Below are 13,705 nucleotides of genomic sequence, written 5' to 3'. Positions count from 1 at the left end.
AATTTAAGGTCTCGATGGCCCCTCATAGGCAAAAAATGAGTATTATTGTCACATGTGTGAAAGAGCACCTTTTCCTTTTGTGAAGGTCTCTGCATTGTAGCTACAGGGGTCTATGCTTCTGGCAGTGTCCCTCATGCTCCATTATAAACCACACAAGGACTTCCGTCATACTCATTAAATGGCTGCCTTAAGTTGGTGTCTTGTCATCTTCTCAGTGCCCAGCACAAAGCCATGCATATTTGGAATGCTACTTCTGATGTCTGTTGCTGCTGCTGCTTAAGTTGCGTCAGCCGTGTCCGACACTGCGACCCCATAGACGGCAGCCCACCAGGCTCCCCCATCCCTGGGATTCTCCAGGCAAGAACACTGGAGTGGGTTGCCATTTCCTTCTCCAATGCATGAATGTGAAAAGTGAAAGTGAAGTCGCTCAGTTGTGTCCGACTCTTAGAGACACCATGGACTGCAGCCCACCAGGCTCCTCCGTCCATGGGATTTTCCAGGCAAGAGTACTGGAGTGGGTTGCCAGTGCCTTCTCTGCTGATGTCTGTTAATGGATGGATTTCCAGTGGTTCTATCAAATTCAGGGAGAGGAAAAGAGAGAGTCAGGAAGAGAGAGAGAGAGAGAATAAAGTAACCTACCCAGCCATTCAGACCAATCACGCTAAAAATAAAGACATCTCAAAGATCTGAGAGCATGCTCTCCAAGAGACGGTTTGTAAACAGAGCCAGCCGTGACAGCAGTACATGTGCACCTGCCAGAGTGGCAGTGAACCTACTTCTCGTTCACTGAAACCTGCTCCTTAGATGAAGATAGATGTGTGGTTATAACAGCAGTTGTGAGACACATGCTAAGCTGTTGTGTGTTGGCACATAAAGACACTGTTATCTGTCTGCAATGGATATTGAGTATTCACTCTGTCTCCTATGCTGCTGCTTAAGTCGCGTCAGCCGTGCCCGACTCTGTGACCCCTTAGACGGCAGCCCACCAGGCTCCCCGTCCCTGGGATTCTCCAGGCAAGAACACTGGAGTGGGTTGCCATTTCCTTCTCCAGTGCATAAAAGTGAAAAGTGAAAGTGAAGTCGCTCAGTCGTATCTGACTCTTAGTGACCCCATGGACTACAGCCCACCAGGCTCCCCCGTCCCTGGGATTCTCCAGGCAAGAACACTGGAGTGGGTTGCCATTTCCTTCTCCAATGCATGAAAGTGAAAAGTGAAAGTGAAGTCACTCAGTTGTGTCCAACGTTTATCGACCCCATAGACTGCAGCCCACCAGGCTCCTCCGTCCACGGGATTTTCCAGGCAAGAGTACTGGAGTGGGGTGCCATTGCCTTCTCCATCTGTCTCCTATAGGAGATCTCACACTCAGTGAAGAGTTAAAAAATTGGTACCTTTATGGGACTTCAGAGCATTGGGAGTAATTCTGCCCATGTCCCAGGGACCACCTGTTCCCAACTACTGTGTCCATAGATCTTAGCCCATTTCGCTTCTCTCAGTGGATCTAGACTTCATACCTTTTGCAACTATTTTGGCTTTTTGTTGTAGTTTCCTTGTCAGAAATTGCAATGAAAAAATTTATTTCATATGAAAAAAATGATTGCCTAATCGCACAAGTTTATAATACCATAGCTATACGGCAGTTACCCAATTTCATGGAAGAATCAAGCACAGAGGTTAGAATGAAGTGGTGGGATGGCTAATCTTCTGAGGTGTTCAGGATTTTCAGAAGCTGTGAACATTTTGGCCTTGCTTTGGTTTATAGGCTGGAAACCTGTGTGCAAAAATAGCCAAGTGAAAGAATCTCCTTAACCTGAATTTCTTGCCAGTTTCCGTAGAGCCGTTGAATTCTTGGTCATCTTTGCTATTTTAGCAGAGACCTTAGTGAGCTGTCTTCACGTATTAGGGAACAGTTTAACCCAGCGCATGTGAGGACCTGGGCTGACTCATAGAGGTGTGTGTGCTGTTAGTCGTGTTCAACTCTCTGACACCCCATAGATTGTAGTCCGCCAGGCTCCTCTGTCCATGGAATTTTCCAGGCAAGAATACCGAAGTGGCTTTCCATTTCTCCCTCCAGAGGATCTTCCTGACCCAGGGATCAAACCTGCATCTCTTGGGTCTCCTGCATTAGCAGGTGGGTTCTGTGCCAACTGAGCTATCGGGAAAGCCCAATGAGTTAAAATTTAGTATGCCATTACATAGGAAACTCAGATTCAGGAATTTATTTCACTCCTTCTTAAAATGACACATCTGTTGACCATGTAAAGAGCATCCACTGTGTGCAAGGCACTAATTTAGGTACTCAAAAGGCAAAAGTGTATCATGTCCATAATACTTACGACAGAAGAGTTGGTTGTCTAGTGAAAAGATACTTAAATTATCAGATATTGGGATGAATTTTGTGACAAAATTAGAGATGAAGTACCATGAAGACACCACGAGAGAGGTAAAAATGTCTGCTGAAAGATTGAAAAGGGAGGAAAGTTTGTAGGTGTTGGTAGGTTATTTATTTGAGAAGCTTCATTACATCAGGGGTTAAACATACTCTTATTTGCTTATTAAATGTAGTAAACTGCATATCTTACCTCTTAGGAAGAAAACGGAATGACCAAGAAAAAGGACGCACATAGTAGGCTCTTAATAACATTTAAAAAATGAATCCACCTTCTAACAAGGCCTTTCTACGTCATCCTTGGCAGTCCAGTAGCTCATTAGATTATCACAAAAGCAGCAGAGCTAAATAAGAAGTCCTCTGTCAGTCACCCTTGGTGGTATCTCGAGAGCAAATGTGACAAATAGAATCAGAAATGACTTAAATAGTCAGCCACCACAAGCCAAATTTTAAAAAAGCCCTGAAAAGACCAAAAATGGAAACATATTACAGTTATCTACATTCACAGTACAGAACAAGTTTGGTCGTATTTAAGATAATTCTCTAGTGCCTGCTATTTTTAGCCCAAGGGTAAGCTCCTTTAAGAGTCTTTGGCATTGCATCCCTTTAACCTGGCCTAACAAACTAAGCCAATAAGCTGTCTGATTTTCCTCGTCCATCCAGGAAGAAGAGAGATAGCTAAAACAAACCATTTTCTGGGAAAATGTTCAGCCTATCTTGTATTAAGAGGTTTTTTTTTTCATATAGATTTTTAAAACATCCCAATATTAAGTGTTGCCTGTCAGAGACCAAAATGTCAAACTTTGCTGTTTTGAAATTGTAGGCTCATGGTTATAAAAAGAGGATTTTATAGGCCTAGTCTAATGGAAATAAACATTACTCCATTACCTTCAGTAAAACCAAATCTTTACAGTTCAAGCTATCATTATTAATGTCTATGAGAAGAAAGAAACGTTTCCAGGGGGTTTATTTATTTATTTATTTTTAGGCAAAGAAAGACCGGCGAGCTGTACCATAGCAAATGAAAGTTTTCTTAAAGCTTTCTCCTCAGTGACTTTGCAGTGTGTAATTTAAAAGCAGAAAGCAAAGAAAATGCAGTTTTAAAACACTAGGCTGGCTATTCCTGCTATCTTTCTTCCTTACATATTAACAACTCTCTGTGAGACTATTGCTCTGTCAATTCTTGTCTGTCTGTCTCTATATACTATATACAAACAACTTTATCAGCTTTCTGTTGTTCACAAGTGTGTATGTGTGCTGCGGGTTGTATGGGGTAGGTGTATGTCTGGAGACACAGTTGTGAGTTACCTCAGTTTAAACCATATAAACACAAATGTGGATTACAACACTTAACAATGTATTATCTTCTACTTAGTTCTTCAAAAATCATACTGTTAACCCTCTAAGTTTAAGGTTGTTCCCAGATTGACTGGTTTATTGAAATTCAGAAGACTGAAATTGGCAATTCAGCATCAGGTAGATTTCAGCAATCAATAGCCAGAAATTTCTTGAACTCAGAGTATAGGCAAGGTAGTAAGCCAGGTGTGGTGGGGGTAGAAAGGTATTTAAGGCAGGCCTCAGTTCTCAAGGCGGAGAAGGCAATGGCACCCCACTCCAGTACTCTTGCCTGGAAAATCCCATGGACAGAGGAGCCTGGTGGGCTGCAGTCCATGGGGTCGCTAAGAGTCGGACACGACTGAGTAACTTAACTTTCACTTTTCACTTTCATGCACTGGAGAAGGAAATGGCAACCCACTCCATTGTTCTTGCCTGGAGAATCCCATGGATGGGGGAGCCTGGTGGGCTGCCATCTATGGGGTCACACAGAGTTGGACATGACTGAAGTGACTTAGCAGCAGCAGTAGCAGCAGTTCTCAAGGAGACTTGTCACCAAACTGTAGGAAGAAGATACCCAGGCCCACACAGTGGCAGTCAGAAAAACTGAGGATATGTATAAAGGCCCTCCTCTGTCCCAGACATCATGCCTGGGTTTCCTCTCTTCCACAGTGATTCTGCCTCAATTACCAGCCTTCTCATAAACATGTCATTAAGCCCCTGATAAATGCCCCACCACTTTTCTTGGTTATGCATGATTTCTATCTTCCCACAGATTAGGGTTTTAGGAGTTAGTATTTAACCAGAACTCAAATTCCCTGGTTCCCATTGCTTGCCCTCAGTGTCAATAGGATTAAATTGCTATTAATATTTTTCATCAGGAAGCATCAGAAACACTGGCCTGTCGAGTAGCTATCTCCAAGGATATATTTGCTCTCTTGAGATGTTCTATTGCCTGTTAAATGATCACATGGTGCGTATTTCTGCAGAACACTGGTGGGCTCTGGGCATTCTTTGTCCTGCCATTGTAGTCTACTGCCAGGGAAGTGTTTTGTGCTCTGCAAGCTGCCTCCTCCTGATCTTTAGTCCTCTTTAAGACCAGCTGTTAATCTTTAGCACAGGCTGACTCTGCAACCCAGCGCACACCAGGTTGCCTAACTTCTTGTTTGTGTGCTCCCAGAGATCAGAAACGAGTTTGCTGTTTTTCCCCCAAACCACAAGCCTTAGGGTCACTGCCTCTGTCTCCCTGTCCTTTGTTCTCCACCTTCTGTCTGTTGCTAAAAAGTTCCTCATTCTTAGGTGAATGATGGCATCTTCCTCCATCATTTCTTTTCAACTCTTATCAACTTGTGCTTAGTGATCATGCCCTCTTGACTCTGCCACCATCTTTCCCTCTGTCAGGGCTGTTTCTGCTACTTCTGAAGGCTTCATATCTCACACATGCTGTACAAGATGATGAAGCCATTACTTTTCAGCTTCTTCTGTGTGCCTAGAACTTTGCCAGAAACTATGGTACATATAAAAAAAGTTCATGAACTTCAGGAATTCTTTTTTGGGGGGGATATACAGCTTTGTGAGGAAACAGACCTATTCATGGGTCGTAGTTGGACAACAGGTGAAACATGGATGGTCATTCAACAAAGCCATATTCTAGGCATCATGTCAAAAATACAAATCAGGGATCTAGCCCCTGGGCTCCATTAGAAACTCGCTGTCCCATAAGGGAATATGCTCATCAGCATGATATTAGCAAATGCCTCTTAGAGTTTTAGAATTGGGAAAGATCCTTAAGACCCATGGGAGAAGACAGAAGTCAGAACTGAAACAGATCTTCTGAACAGAGATGTCCATCAGCAGAGAGGAAAGGGAAATATTTCAGACATCAGTTTTCTTCTCATTATTTACTCACCACATATTTAATGACCACCTACTATATGCCAGGATTTATGCCATCTATTAACATAACAAACTGGATGGGACAGAGACAATAGTGAGAGCAAAGTCATGGTGGTGGAGAGACCAAGTGGATAGAATCTTAGTATTGAACTAAGGAGAGATTAGTCCAACAATAGGGAATCTGAGGGCCAGGTACCTTAAGTGACTCATATAATGGTTAACAGGGCTTCCCAGGAAGCACAGTGATAAAAAAAAAAAAAAACTGCCTGCCAATGCAGAAGACGTGAGTTCGATCTCTGGGTCAGGAAGATCTCCTGGAGTAGGAAATGTAGAAAATTCCAGGCAAGAGGAGTCTGGTGGGCTACAGTCCACGGGGTCACAAAGAGTTGAATACGACTGAGTGACTGAGCATGCACAAGTACACACATAAGCGTAATGGACAGACTTAGGTCAGGACAAGCAGGGGGAAGACAGGAGACAGACCTTTTTATCATGGAAAAAGTGTTGTCTTGCACAGAAGTTGCAGGCAGAGGCCCAGTGAGGAGGCTGTTGTGGTTTTCAAGCTTGAGGTAATAGGGCTGAAATTAGGAAATGATGGTGACAATGAAAGGAAGGGGTGGATGTGGAAGACATTGTGAAGAAAGAATCGATGAAGATCTTCATCACATCCAGTGAGAGGTTCGATGCTGTGGTAAGACAAAAAGGAGTAAAAATGGCTGTGGTTTCAAGCTTGGGTGATTTGGAGGCTTTAGGATCAGTTAAGGGAAACAAGAGAATCAGGGGAGGGTATGGTTCATGGCAGGAGCCGAGAAGAAGGATCTAGAATGTAATATGCATAGATTTAAAGAGCCTGGGGTGGCTGCTATTAGAAATCAGTGAAAAAAAATATAGCAATTGAGCTTGGGAGCAGTCATGAAAGTCTTTATGAGGATGGGTGTCTTAAAGGAAATATTTATTTGGCAGACACTGTGGAGGAGGGATATCGAGATTTCCCTTTGTCTGACATATTAAAGATTTTTCACTTTTGCTTTGAGGTCAATAATTTGCCAGGCTTTCTCTTGCCAATAGAAAGAGTAACTTTGGGTATTTTTATGTGCTAGATGCTGGGGCTACACATCTCTAAACAGTGTTATCATGTAAAAAAAAAGTTTTATTTTATAAAGTTTGTGTGTATGTGAGTGTGCTCAGTCGTGTCCAACTCTTTGCAACCTCATGGACTGTAGCCCTCCAGGCTCCTCTGTCCATAGAATTTTCCAGGCAAGAATACTGGATCAGGTTGCCATTTCCTCCTCCAGCAGATCTTCCTGGCCCAGGGATCGAACCCATGTCTCTTGTGTCTCCTGCATTAGCAGGCAGATTCTTTACCACTGCACCACTTGAGAAGCCCTTATAAAGTTTAACTTAATATATTAAAAATAAGTGATCATGTCTGATTCACCTAATTGCCATGATGGGTTGGAGGTGTTATCTCACTTTACTGTTCAGAAAGTGAGGTTTTGGTAAGAAACCTCTCTAGGGCCAAGTTACAAAGAGGAACTAGGAGAACTAAGATTGCCTGACTCCCAGACTTGAATTTTTAACCACACCCTTTGACTTAATACCTCTGTTGCTGGGCTCTAAGCTTCTCATCCCCTCCTACTCCCAGCCTTTTTCAAATTTTCCAAATGCCTGGAATTATTTCTGTCCCCTTGTTTTCATTTCTTCTGAATTTTAAAATCACAGGAATCTCTCAAATTCTGGAAGTGTTCCCTGATTAATTCCACCTCTACCCCAAGAGCTAGCGGAGCCCAGATCTGATCTTGTTGGAAGAGATTTCATGTTATTCAGTGGAGAGATCAGCATGAATCCATCCTGCCACAGCCTGTCAACAGATCAGAGTTTATACCTTACTACCCACGGACCTGTAGATGTTTTCATTTGCATAAGATGTTTTCATTTGCATATACTTGAAAGCTGGCTTCCCTAGTGGCTCAGATGGTAAAGAATTCGCCTGCAGTGCAGGAGACCCAAGTTCGATACCTGGGTTGGGAAGATCCTCGGAGGTGGGCATGGCAACCCACTTCGGTATTCTTGCCTGAAGAATCCCACGGGCAAAGGAGTCTGGCAGGCTATAGTCCAGAGGGTCGCACAGAGTCAGACACGACTGAAGTGACTTAGCATGCATGCACACAGGTACTTGAAAGCATATATTAAAATTGTAAGGCCAGGAACTCTTTGTGATATTCTTCATGCCCTCAGTGTGTATGATCCTGATACTTATTGACTGATGGATGGATATTTTTGTCGGCATTTGTTTGAGAAGGAAGGCAATTACAAAGTATTGATAACACATCCTAAACTTGACTTTAAAGTCCTTTACTGAACTCTTGGACATGTATTTGTAAACCAGATTTGGTAGAATATGCCTATAAGACAGGTCTCCTGGAAGACAAGTTTAGTGGGGTATATAACTCTTTTAAAATGCAATTGAAAACAGGTGTATTCCCCCCAATAAACTGTTTCTTACAATTGCGCTTAGCTCTTATTATTCCTCCCTCCATGGGATTCTCCATGCAAGAGTACTGGAGTGGGTTGCCATTTCCTTCTCCAGGGGATCTTCCCTACCCAGGGATCGAACCCGGGTCTCCTGCATTCCAGGCAGACGCTTTAACATCTGAGCCACCAGGGAAGCCCTCTCCTTTCTTTCAGTTCAGTTCAGTTCAGTCTCTTAGTCGTGTCCGACTCTTTGCGACCCCATGAATCCTTTCTTTAGTGGACATCAAATCATTTTGCATTTGTGGCTGTGCCTTTTTTTTTCCTTAATGTTTTGTCTTTCTGCTGTTCTTGGGTTAAAAAGTAAAACTGTGCCTGATTCATCTCTTTTTTATGCACAATGCCTTGCACATAATAGGAACTCAATAAATACGTGTCGTAAGACAGTGTATTATTCTCTCAGCTCGTGGGATGATGAGTTTTATTTTTTTCAGTTCCTACATTCTCTTAGCTATTCTTTAGTCCCTAGTTCAAAATTCTGTGAATGAGAAGTGCTCAGTGCTGCCTAATGAATGAATTAATGATATTTTACTTGTGATCTTCAAAACCATCCTGGAAATATTTATGGGGACTGAGAAAATTACCTGTTAACAAGCTCTCTTGAGTAGCGGCCAGACTGGGTCTGGTACCTATCAAAATCCTTGGTTGGGTCAATGATACCATTTCAGCTAGTTCATTCTTTGTTTCAAATAATACAGGTTTTTGTGCACTGATGTTTAATATAAAGTGGTGCCCATTTTGCATTTCTGGTTATGTTTACGAAACAGTGTTTTATTGCTGTCTAAACATGAGAGTGCTTACAACCACTCCCACCGCAGCACACCAAAAAAGGATGTCATGTGGTCTTGCCCTTCATTTGAAATATGTTGTATTTAAAGGTCATCCTGTTCTAGTTTGGGTAGCAGCGTATTGATCAGGGTATTATGGTAACAGTTATACTGTTGATTGAATGAAGATACATATCCAAGAATGCAACTGGTATTACCAGACACTATTGTTATTCCTGGGAGGCTGGTCATCCCGAGAAGGCTAAGAATGGTCAGTAGGTAAATATTATCAAACAGAGTGCAAACTGGTGGTACCCAATATCCTCCAAGCATCACTGTTTAGATTCTGGCCTTTATATTGTCCTGCTTTTTTATTGTCCCACTATATTTTATTTCCCCTATGTTGTTCCATCTTTGTGTTCTTTATTTAGAATTCCTCAGCTCTTTAAATTCTTCTCTTGCTCCTCATTCCTTTTTTTCTTCTAGCTTTAATACTCATATTTTCATCCATTTTTGAAGGATTATGGGGAGACAATATCATTGCATCTAATCCTGAATTAATGGTGCTTGAATTTAATGGCACTTCCTCTGATATCATCAGGGAATTCTTAATTATCTAATATAAAGCCCTTTATGAGGTCTCCATTCTTCTGGAATTTTCTGTGCTATTTGAATATTCCCCTTTGACTTGAATGTAGTAAAACTCTTTTCTCCCTTGGTATTTTATTTTAAATGTTTTAGTTGTTATTAATGTTCCTCTTTTCAGTCTCCTAATTTTCTTTCTACTTCTCTGAACACATCTTTTCTCTTTTCTTTGCTTAGAAGATCCTACAGATATCAGTCCCTTACACTTTCAGCACGTAGGCATACCAGAGCCAATTGTTGAAGCCAAAGCTCACATCTGAACTGGCTCAGCAGTGACTCTGTTGCTTTTGCAGCCATCACCTCTGAGTTGAGCCTTGTCATGGTCTGACTTTGGGACTGGCATTTAAACAATGTCACTCTTTCCTACTTAACAGAGGCAATCCAGGGAAAAGTGGTTTATGAAATGATGCTTGAGTATCATTTTACTAGCATCATTATACTAGCATCACCTGGTAATATAACTTTATTTCCTGGGAAGAGCACAGAGTGGATAATTCATTTGAAGAGTGTACTGGAGTGGTCTAGTATTCAAAGGATTATAATAATACTGTAATTTCTATTTAAAATTGTGTTTAATTATGTTATATAAATTTATATTTATGTATTACCCTAATTTATATTTATAAGTTATAAAATATAAATATAAATTTATATTTTAAAATTGTATAATTTGTATTTATATAATATATTTAGCTACCTTAATTTTTATCTATATTGTAACACACAGAGTCAGTTCATGTAACTTTCACTAATTCTTCCTGCCTTCCTAAAAGGACTGGAAAGCAAATGTTTTGCAGTGTGAGACTCAGTTTCAGAATTAAGAGGCTAGCATTGGCAAAGGTGATGTTTGACTCTCAATCCTCTCTCCCAGTTTTAACATATTATCTCTACATGTGGCATTTTCCCACATGTATGGAGAGATTATGGAAAACCTACAAAAAACAAATGAGGACCATATCTCTTCTTCACAAGAGTACACAGAAAATCAAAGGGCCTTGCCAAAGTTCCTAGACATTGGCAATTTCCTTCTTTTCTGTATCCCAAAAACCCAAAGGCATCACGTGGTTAGAAAGTTGGGTCCTGCAGTCAGATAGGCCTGGGTTTGAAATCCTGGTTCCACCACTTACTTGCTGTGGGATCATGGATGTATTTACATAGCTTCTCTGAGTTTCAGTTTCTTCTTTCATATACTTGTGCTGCCTACTTCATAAGGTTAGTCATTCATTCAGGAAAAATTTCCTGAAAATTTATTGCATGTGAAATATCTGCTGGACACTGAGATTCAGTAGTAAACAAGAGAGTAAAAATCCTACCCTCTTGGAGCTTATGTTCTAGTGGAATGTTATTAGGATTAAATGAGATAATACAATGGATGTGCTTCACACAGTGTTTGGACATAGTGGATATGCAAAAATAATTTTTAACAAGTAAAAAACTTATAAACAGCTGGAGATGATGCTGTTTATCCTTCATCCATAAGCATATCCATAAAGATAATAAATGTAATTATGAAAAAAGCCTTAAATTTTCCAAGAATGTCTGTCCCATGGAGACCATTCAGAATAGCTGGAATTTAGAATTCTTTGGTTGTAAACAATAGAATGAAAAACTAAAATCAATTCCCAAGCGGAGGAGCAAAAGGACATTAGTGGCTGTTGGAACTGATGAGACTACTGAACTGGGCTTGCAAGCCTTGAAACAAAGCTCTAAGAGGATTCGGATCACTATTCAGATTTTTACAGTTTTCCCGTGGGTTCTGTGCCAGGCCCTGGCTGGTGAGCAGAAAGTGGGGCTTTGGCTTTCTGGCTCTCAGTATATCTAGTGTAGAAGGGATTGTTTTGTAAAAGGAAATTGTGGTGCTGCCACAAACATACAGGGAAGTCAGAAAACAACACATGAAAGCTGTAGGATCCTAAGGGTGGTTGGAGGGTCTTGTCAGCATAAAGTCCTTGACATTAATGAATAGAATGAGGTTCTTGCTCCCAAATAAACAGCAGGACTCTCACCACCCAGTGGCTCTCCTCTAGAAGTCCATGAATTAAAAATAGCACTGATATTTTAACTACTTATAACTTCAAAATATAAATATATGTATATTCATATATGTGTATATATACACACACTAAATATATTTTATGAAACTTTGCTTCTGACATTAGTTTCCAAAGATGAACTCTCCATCTCATGGTCTGTACATTTCATTAGCATTTGGCAATATGCAATCATAGCCCTATAGTCAAAGCTGTGGTTTTTCACTAGTCATTTATGAATGTGAGAATTGGACCATAAAGTAGACTGAGCACCAAAGAACTGATGCCTTTGAATTGTGGTGCTGGAGAAGACTCTTGATAGTCCCTTGGACTGCAAGGAGATCTAACCAGTCAATCATAAAGGAAATCAACTCTGAATATTCATTAGACTGATGCTGAATCTGAAGCTCCAATACGTTGGCTTCCTGGAGTGAAGAGCTGATTCATTGGAAAAGACCCTGGTTCAGGGAAAGATTGAGAGAAAAAGGAGAAGAGGGTGGCATAGGATGAGGTGGTTGGATAGCATCACTGACTCAATGGACATAAATCTGAGCAAACATATGGAGATAGTGAAGGACATGGGATCGCAAAGAGTTGGACACAACTTAGTGATTAACCAACAACAGCAACTCATAAACATTTTACAGTGATCCAGCAATCTAGGAATATGTATAGAAGATCAGTGATGAGCGTCTTCTGTAAGCCCAGTGGTGTGCTGGCTCTGAGAACACAGAAGGAAGTGTTAAACATTACATTCCATGATCACACATATTTGCTACCCTGAACAATCATTTGTGTGTCTCTGCCAAGAAACATTAGTCTTTTCACTTAAAAAAAAGTCAAATAATATATGTAGAAATAATGTAAGGGAAGTGCATAGTTCAATGCTTGGACCTAATTGTTAGTCAATAAATGGCCATTTGAGGGAACATTCAATACCCCAAACTTCCTGGATAGCTCTGTAAAACCCAAAGTGTCCTTGGGAACAAAACTGCAAGAGTATTTTGGGCAAGATTCAAATTCTGGGGAAAGAGTGTCCAGCAGCCTGTCCCTGGGCTCTGTGCCAGCCTGTCAGTGATGAGGGGGAAGTGGGATTTCTGCTACTGACTTCCTAGTGTGTATCCAACCTGTACCTTGAATCCAAGATAAATTCTAGGAGGAAGGGCCCATGTCTCTTTTATTTACCATGGACCCTGCTCTTAGCACTGTTCCTAGCACACGGTAGGCACCTGAGAAATCTTTGCTGAAAAAAATGACCAAATTGGGAAGCTCTAGATGGAGGCCAAAGGGGAATGACTAAGCTACTTGCTTCAGTGGCTATCATTAGTGCATAATTTCCAAAAACCATCCTAGGATGAATGAGATGTTTAATCTCTGTCATGAAATGTAACCTTTGGAGGGAAGGCAAGCAAGTACAGTGTGACTTCTCAGAGGGTCCTGCAGGTTTGAGCATGGCCTGGGCCTCTCTCTGATGTGGCTCAGGAGTGCCAACAAGCAAAGGCATTTTGTATGTTAAACTGGATCCCATTGAGTCAATGACGTCTGTGATGACTAATGAGTCCAGGGTAAGAGGAAGCCAAGAAGCAGTGGCGACCTACACTATAGAAAATATCGACATGGGAACCTTTGCTCAGAATGCTGGCTGCAAAATTTCAGCATTTGGCATTTTCAACAACTGCTGCTTGGTTTTCTTTACAGTTTTAGTGGCTCATTCTGGAAAGGCAATGAGTTTTAATCTATGCCGGTTGAGTGATTTGGGGTGGGGTTAGGGAATATAAATGTTTTTTGTTGTTTTTATAACTATATAACACATTTATATGATGACTGTATAACAAATGCCCAAATACCACTTTATTTTGGTTCAGAGTGGGAGAACCTGGTGATAGTTAAATGTTGAATGGGTCCCATAATATGACACTTGTGTAATTGGTCATTTATTCAGTAGTTATTTATTGAACGTCTACTAGATGTCAGCTCTGGTGACACTTTGAGTTTTTCTGTGTGTGAGTTACACTGTTTTGTTTAGATGTAGCACATCTCTTTGCCTACTTACTTCCTAATTATCATCCAGACTTTGTCTTCTACATCACCTTCCTTAGATTGTCTCCCTCCA

The 13,705-nt window shown here is 41.0% G+C and overlaps 1 protein-coding gene and 1 non-coding gene across 13 annotated transcripts in view; one reads left to right on the top strand and one right to left on the bottom strand.

The window, feature by feature from the left end:
- The window catches only part of PPARGC1A (PPARG coactivator 1 alpha), a 718,583-nt gene that overhangs the window by 633,235 nt on the left and 71,643 nt on the right, over positions 1-13,705 (top strand). The window lies entirely within an intron of this gene.
- TRNAS-GGA (transfer RNA serine (anticodon GGA)) lies at positions 8,215-8,286 on the bottom strand. The gene has a single exon. It is a non-coding gene; the product is annotated as a tRNA-Ser (tRNA).

Source organism: Bos javanicus, chromosome 6 (assembly GCF_032452875.1).
Source record: "Bos javanicus breed banteng chromosome 6, ARS-OSU_banteng_1.0, whole genome shotgun sequence".
NCBI lineage: Eukaryota > Metazoa > Chordata > Mammalia > Artiodactyla > Bovidae > Bos > Bos javanicus.
Note: the sequence above shows the minus strand (reverse complement) of the source record. Positions and strands in the feature narration are given on the sequence as shown.